Consider the following 7,718-nt stretch of genomic DNA (forward strand, 5'->3'; position numbering starts at 1 on the left):
CCCAGGAAGCTGATGGAGCAGCTCATCCTGAGTACCATCACACAACACATGCAGGACAACCAGATGCTCAGACCCAGTCAGCATGGGTTTATGAAAGGCAGGTCCTGCCTGACAAACCTGATCTCCCTCTACAACAGGGTGACCTGCTTATTGGATGAGGGAAAGGCTGTGGATGTTGTTTACCTTGATTTTAGCAAGGCCTTTGACACTTTTTCAGACAACATTCTCCTGGCAAAAATGGCTTGGATGGGCACACGCTTTGCTGGGTAAAAAACTGGCTGAACGACCAAGCCCAGAGAGTTGTGGTGAACGGAGTTAAATCCAGTTGGCAGCCGGTCACAAGTGGTGTCCCCCAGGGCTCGGTGTTGGGGCCACTCCTGTTTAACATCTTTATTGATGATCTAGATGAGGGAATCGAGTGCACCCTCAGTCAGTTTGCAGATGACACCCAGTTGGGTGGGAGTGTTGATCTGCTCGAGGGTAGGGAGGCTCTGCAGAGAGACCTGGACAGGCTGGAGCCATGGGCTGAGCCCAACTGGGGGAGTTTCCATAAGGCCAAATGCCGGGGGCTGCCCTTGGGCCACAACAACCCCCAGCAGCGCTACAGGCTTGGGGAGGAGTGGCTGGAGAGCTGCCAGTCAGAGAAGGATCTGGGGGGGTTGATTGACAGCCGGCTGAACAGGAGCCAGCAGTGTGCCCAGGTGGCCAAGAAGGCCAATGTCATCCTGGCTTGTGTCAGCAATAGCGTGGCCAGCAGGGACAGGGAAGGGATCTGACCCCTGGACTCGGCACTGGTGAGGCCACACCTCGATTCCTGTGTTCAGTTTTGGGCCCCTCACCACAAAAAGGACATTGAATGACTCGAGCGTGTCCAGAGGAGGGCAACAGAGCTGGTGCAGGGTCTGGAGCACAGGTGGTACGGGGAGCGGCTGAGGGAACTGGGGGGGTTTAGTCTGGAGAAGAGGAGGCTGAGGGGAGACCTCATCACCCTCTACAGCTCCCTGAAAGGAGGGTGCAGAGAGCTGGGTTTGAACCTCTTTAGCCTAGTAGTAAGCATAGTAGTAAGCAACAGGACAAGAGGTAATGGCCTCAAGTTGCACCAGGGGAAGTTTAGACTGGATGGCAGGAGGTATTTCTTTCCAGAAGGGGTTGTTGTAATGGGCTGCCCAGGGAGGTAGTGGAGTCCCCATCCCTGGAGGGGTTTAAGAGTAGGGTCAATTTAGAGTTTAAGGATATGCTGTAGTTGAACTGTCAGTGCTAGGTGAACAGTTGGACTAGATAATCTCCAAGGTCCTTTCCAACCTAGATGATTCTGTGAATCGCTTACATGCCATTCCTCTTCAGCTGTCCCAACACTCACATATCTACCTCCCAGGCCTGCCATCCTCCTCAAGACCATCAGTCCATGCTCAGTCACTTGTCCATCTGTAGAGTGGAGCATTTTCTCTTTCATCTCCGCACCCTTCACCCAGTAACTGCAGCTGTCATTGCCTTTTGCAACAGCATAGTCATTACCATACCTGAGCACCACCCCTTGGTACTTCAGCTGCTGCTGCTCCTTGTCTAATTCAATCTCCTGTTTATACCATCACCTTTTATCCACCTTAGACATCTTTCTCTTCACCCCTACAGAAGGGCAGTAGTCACTTTTATAAAAAAAATACCTAAAAGGGGCCCCAGGTTATAGTACATACACAGTAGTTGAATAGCAGATGACAAGCTTTGCTGTCCAAATGCTAACCTCTGCCAAAGACTCCCAAAGTATATGCCCTCTTTCACTCTTGAGGGTCTTCATCAGCCCAGGAAACTTTTCTGCAATCTGTCTGAGGCTCTCAAACAAGCGGAGGAAGTATCATGGGGGGAGATGGGAAAGGGGAAGACTCCAAACTGTTATTTTGCCTTCCCCTTTTTCTATTTGATCTCCACAAATCAGCAACCAGCCAACTGCCAGGAAGCACATATGTTCTGGGATCTTGATATCCAGCTCTATTGTCTGGGAAATGTCACCCTGTGTTAGGCTAAACTCACTCAAACATTCAACAGCAAGGCCGCATCTGGAATCTTACAACAAAGCTGAAAAGTGAAAGGGCAGAAAGGAAAAGTACTCCCAAACAAGCCACAACATGGGCCTGTCTATGGAGCCTGGGTAGTCTCCAGACCAATAGACAGAGCAGAAGTGGCAGGTATGGGAACAGCAGACCTTTGTTTGTGTTGGGTACACAGATTCAGTCTGTTTTTGGCAAGAAACAGTTGGCTAATTATGGTTTTGGGTCAGTTGCTGCATAGAGAGCAAGGGAGCAGGGGTGAAGATTACTAATCTTTCTGGCCTTTCTGTCCTGAATATGACCAGAAGTAGCCAAAGCATAAATATATTGCCTTTTAATTCACAGTTGTCCAGCATTGTTTTGTAATCAAATCAGGTCCAATTATACAAAGCTAAGATATAAAAACTATGCCCTTTGGCTATTTTTTTCCACTGCCTCCTAGCTAGGTGTGGTGGGTTGACCCTGGCTGGACACCAGGTGCCTATCAAAGCCTCTCCATCACTCCTCCTCCTAAGCTGGACAGGAAAGAGAAAATGTAACAAAAGGCTCAAGGGTTGAGATAAGAACAGGGATCTCACTCACCAATTACCATCACAGGCAGAACAGACTACTTGGGCAAATTTATTAATAGAGTAGGATAACAAAAAATAAAATCAAATCTTAAAAACACCTTCACCCAACCCTTCCCTTCCTCCCAGGTTTTACTTCTATTTTTTCTACTTCATCCCCCTCAACAGCCCAGGGGGGTGGGGAATAGGGATTGTGTTCATCACCCACTGCCTCTGCTGCTCCTTCCTCCTCAGAGGACTCCAACACTCCTTCCCTGCTTCAGCTTGGGGTCTCTCCCACAGGAGACAGTCCTCTACAAACTTCTCCAACATGAGTTCTTCCTACAGGCTGTGGTTCTTCACAGACTGCTCCAGCATGGATCCCTCCCACGGGGTGCAGTCCTTCAGGGACAGACTGCTCCAGCATGGGTCCCCCACGGGGTCACAAGGCCTGCCAGAAAACCTGCTCCAGCATGGGCTCCGCTCTCTTCATAAGTCTTGCCAAGAGCATCCTCCAACACAGGGTTCCCACAGGGTCACAGCTTCCTTTAGGCACCCACCTGCTCTGGTGAGGGCTCCTCCACAGGCTGCAGGTGGATTCTGCTCCTCTGTTACCCTCCACAGGTGCAGGGCACAGCTGCCTCACCCATGGGCTGCACCAGTCTGCTCTGATGTCTAGAGAACCTCCTCTCCCTCCTTCACTGGTCTTAGCATCTGCAGAGTTCTTTCTCACATGTTCTTACTCCTCTCTTTGGCTGCAGTTTGTTGTGCATTCTTTTTCACTCCCCTTCTTAATGTGTTATCCCAGGGGCACTACCACCACTGCTGATGGACTCTGCCTTGACCAGCAGCTGCAGTCCCAACAGCTATGCCTCAGTATGTTGTCTACAGAGGAAAGCTCTTTTCCTAGGTGTTGTTCAAGATTAAAAAGTGGTCCTATATCTGTGCCCAGGCAAATAACTCTCCTTTTTACTGTCAATAAATTGCCAAATTGTAACTTGTGTGCCAGCCTGTATTACACATCACACACTGCCACAGGCCCTGCCATTATGACCCCTGCCTGTGTATGAAAGCAAGACCATCTTCCAGAAGAAACAAGATATTTAGGCAGAAAGTAGAACAGAGCATGCTCATGATCTTCCCTCCGCCTCTGCCCCTTCCTGAGTGCCTGTGCTGCAGGACACTTAGATTTTATTTCACATAAGCCAGTAAGACACCTGACAAAGTAAACTTCAGTCACTGGCCACTACCCAGCCCAGAATGGATCTGAACCAGCAATTTAACAACAAAATACAGTTTTAGACATTCCACAGCCATGTCCTGTTTGTTATAATCTCTTGTCAATTCAGAATTGATAACTAGGGAAAAATTCATTAGCTGCCCAAATAAAAGGGTACAGGGAACTAATATTATCAGACTGAATACTACCCAGGGATGTATTAATAAGCTTGCCATTGAAATCTTGCTCATAAAAATGCTAATGCAAGTTATTTGCATATGCCTGTACATCAAAACAGAATAAAGACCCATAATGTTATACTTCATAAAATTAAAACCCCGAATCAAAGTAAACATTTGGTGATCATAAAGTGTGTGTTGAAGTGTAACATGTAAATGCATTCTATATTTATAGCATTTTTAATAACAGCTACTCTGAGTTTTGAATAAAAGTCAAGACAACCATTCTTGTCCAGACATTATCAGTGTTTTGAATGAGAAACCTGCAGATTCAAGAGTCACATCTAGAAACAGGACATTCTATCCATCATAGCCACCACAGTAAGTTCCTGGTAGAGCAGTAGCATCATGCTTTAAACAGAGCAACCAAAACTTATTTCACAGCTTCTCTGTGTTGGCCAGCAACAGGTGAGGACAACTCCAGAGTCCTAGGAATTAAAAAAACCCTTCCCTTCAACCATCTTCAATGAACCACCACCTATGTAAGCTGGTCTCGCCATGTCTACATGTCATCACCATGTTTATTTAAGGCCAAAGTCACCACAAACCTCACATAGGAGTAAGTTGTCTGAAGGACACCAGAAGTCCCACACATTTCTCAGAAGTTCTGTATGTTCTTTATGACATTCAGGCAGAAAATGCCCACATCCAATATATCCCCTTAGCAGGCTATGCCCCCAAGAGAGTGTAGTTACACACATAAAGCAAACCCCTCCAGCAGTCAGCGGTTTGGATTGAAACCTTGATAGTATTGTTTTAGTGCACAGGCTGGTGGTAGAAGATACTAGATAAATACATTTTTCTTGTTTGCCTATGTCACAGTTCCTGGATCTATTTTGTTCCCCTGCAAAATGTTTTGAGATGCTCTGCAACTCTCAGCCTCCAGCTAACACCAGGCAACAGTTTACCATTTAACATGCCACATTAAACCTACAGTTAGCATTACAGGGATCACCAGTATGATTTATTATTAATACCATCTCATTATTAGGGCTGAAATTGTTGGCAGCTTTTCCATTTTTAAGTAGTGCTTATTTGTTTTGTTCCTGCTATGGACGGGCAGAATGAATTAGACTACATAAGCTTCACATCCAATTCAGGTGATATGCTTTGGCAGATAGAAAAAAAGTTTGATTTTCCACATTTTTATTCAGAAAAATTGGTAAGTTTAACCCAGATCAAACCACACTCATTCCTCTATATTTTGGAATAATTTACACTTGCAATTTGAAGATGGAATTTATAACTATTGCTCCATAGTGATTTGAAATATTCTAGAATGTTTTGTAAAGTCCTGATGGCTTTCTCCAAAAAACTTAGAATGGTAAAAAGCCAGAGTACCCTGTGATTTCACTAAAACCTGCTTATGGATAAGTATGCTTGATGGATATTTTTAAAAAATAAAAGTGGAGAAGAGCCTTACAGCTTATTTTTACATTCTGGGGAAGCTGGTCAGTGTAGTTCTTTCAAACCTGAGTATTTGGGGAGCTACGTTTCACAATATTTCAATTAGAGTCAGTCAGAAATGTCCTGACCAAGACACAAGGTGGTTTTCCCTGCCTAAAAAGAAATTCGGACTTTTTAATGAAGTTACTGAAATGGCTTCCTTTCCCTAATTTAGCTCTTAGCCCTCCTCCCAGATGCAGGCAAGACCAGTACACTAAAAAGAAAACTACTTTGCATTAGAACAAAACCCACCTTCTATTCAGTAAAGTTTTACAAATAGAACATTTTTTTTTCCCAATATACCAGGTACTCTGCACCTCTAATTTGCATTGTACTACTAAAGTGGTTTTATTAGAATTTGCAATATTTCCCTGTGGAAAGGCTGATTTGTGATCAGACAAATGTCTATTAGCTTTCATTCAAAACCACTGCCATAGTAGTCATTTTGTTAGCCCTGTAAAGCCTGTCACTTCTGTCCCTCCTATTTCTTCAGTCCATGCAAGCACCTTCTCTGCTCTGTTCTGCAACACACCCAGTGGTCATTAAAGTTCCATTTGAAAAGAATTAAAAAGGACTATAATTTTTATGCGATTAAATTGGACCAATTATTTCTTGAAGCCACAAGCGTATAATTTCCTATAAGCACTGAAGAAAAATCAATATCCCAAGTTCATAAATTATTAATCACTCCATCAGGCTGCCATTTGTTAATGCAACAGACGGACACCATCCTGGACCAGAACAATAATTTCAGCTTTCATTCATGTAGATAAGAAGGATGCACATCAGAAACGATAAACCTCCTAACAGCAGTCCAAAAAACACAAGTAGTCTCAGCTTCCTACATCCACACACCCTGAAGACAGCTATTTCCAAATAAGAAACACTGGCATAAAAAAAGCCTCTGTTAAAGTGTTGCACATAGTTCTTGCCATAGGTGATATTTGAATATTTTGGTGGGTTTCCTCCTCGTTTTGGAATCTGTTCCACATAAGACTAAGACCTGTAATTACAACTGATGTTTAAGAAGTCAAGTTTCTGAATGCTAAAAGTTTACACGCGACTTCCAAGTGTTTGAAAAGATCCACCATAATATTTCTATACTTTATTGGTTTCTGTTAGCTTTCTTAATGTCTTGCTCTAACCATGAAAAATATAGCATTATATACTGTTTATCCTCAGGGTTTTTGGTTTGGTTTTATTGGGTTTTTTTTCTTCTAAATCTAGCATCCTCTTTCTAGGTTCTCAGTTTCCTCCACAAAGTCTACATCACTGTCACTGCTCAGCACCCATGTGGCTCTGTCTTTACACAATTTTTGCAACCACCATATTCATTAACATCTCATATTTCCATTTATGCAGAGAAAGCAGCTGAAGTATTCAGAAAAATTAGAGATTTAAGCAAGGGAAAATGCTGTCACTCCACAGTTCATGTCCTGATGCAGGCCTATCAAACCATTACATCTCTGCAGAAAGCATCTGGGACTTGTTAGATAAGAACCATGCTGACACCCATTATCCCCAGCAGCACAGGGCTCTCATTACCAGAACAGCAGTACCTAGGTGTGAAAGCACAACTGGATCAAGTTCGAACAGGGTCAGCTCCCTTTTCTGTCTTCCTGACATAGATAAATTGAACAACACGTAGATTATTCTGTATATGCTTTTGTGATGTGACCTCAGAATAAAAGTGCCTATCTAATCTGAGTGGATATGAAAGTTGCCATGTTGCTTCCCAGATAAAAGAAGGCTTGGTCCAGTGTTATTAGGTCAAACATTCATTTATTCTGTGAAAGCCTACCCTGACCAAAGTCAAAAGCAATTTTGATTGCAGTGCTGCACCTAGCTGTGTCTGGCTGGTTTCAGAGTTAGAAGCCAGCACGTCCAGAGGGGACACAGTGCTTTAAGTTGCAGGATATTATTTGAAATGCTACTCCTTGAAGCATGAAAAAAATTTTTGCATTAACCAAAATGCATATAACTTCATCATACCAAGACTGAGAAGACAAGTTGTAGAATGATGTAATATATTGAATGTTACCTGTTTACTTGTTACCCATCAAAGCTTGCTGGATCCAACCATTCAGAAGTTACACTTTAATTTAAAAGCCCAGTCAACTAAATGGCATCCTTAAGAATATGGGCAGTTCTTCCTCCTTCACATACCATACAGTTTCAGTCAGCAGTAAGGGGAAGCTTAGAACATTCATTAATCAAATAT

The sequence above is a fragment of the Athene cunicularia genome (genome assembly GCF_003259725.1).
Source record: "Athene cunicularia isolate RWA chromosome 1 unlocalized genomic scaffold, athCun1 chr1_part1, whole genome shotgun sequence".
NCBI lineage: Eukaryota > Metazoa > Chordata > Aves > Strigiformes > Strigidae > Athene > Athene cunicularia.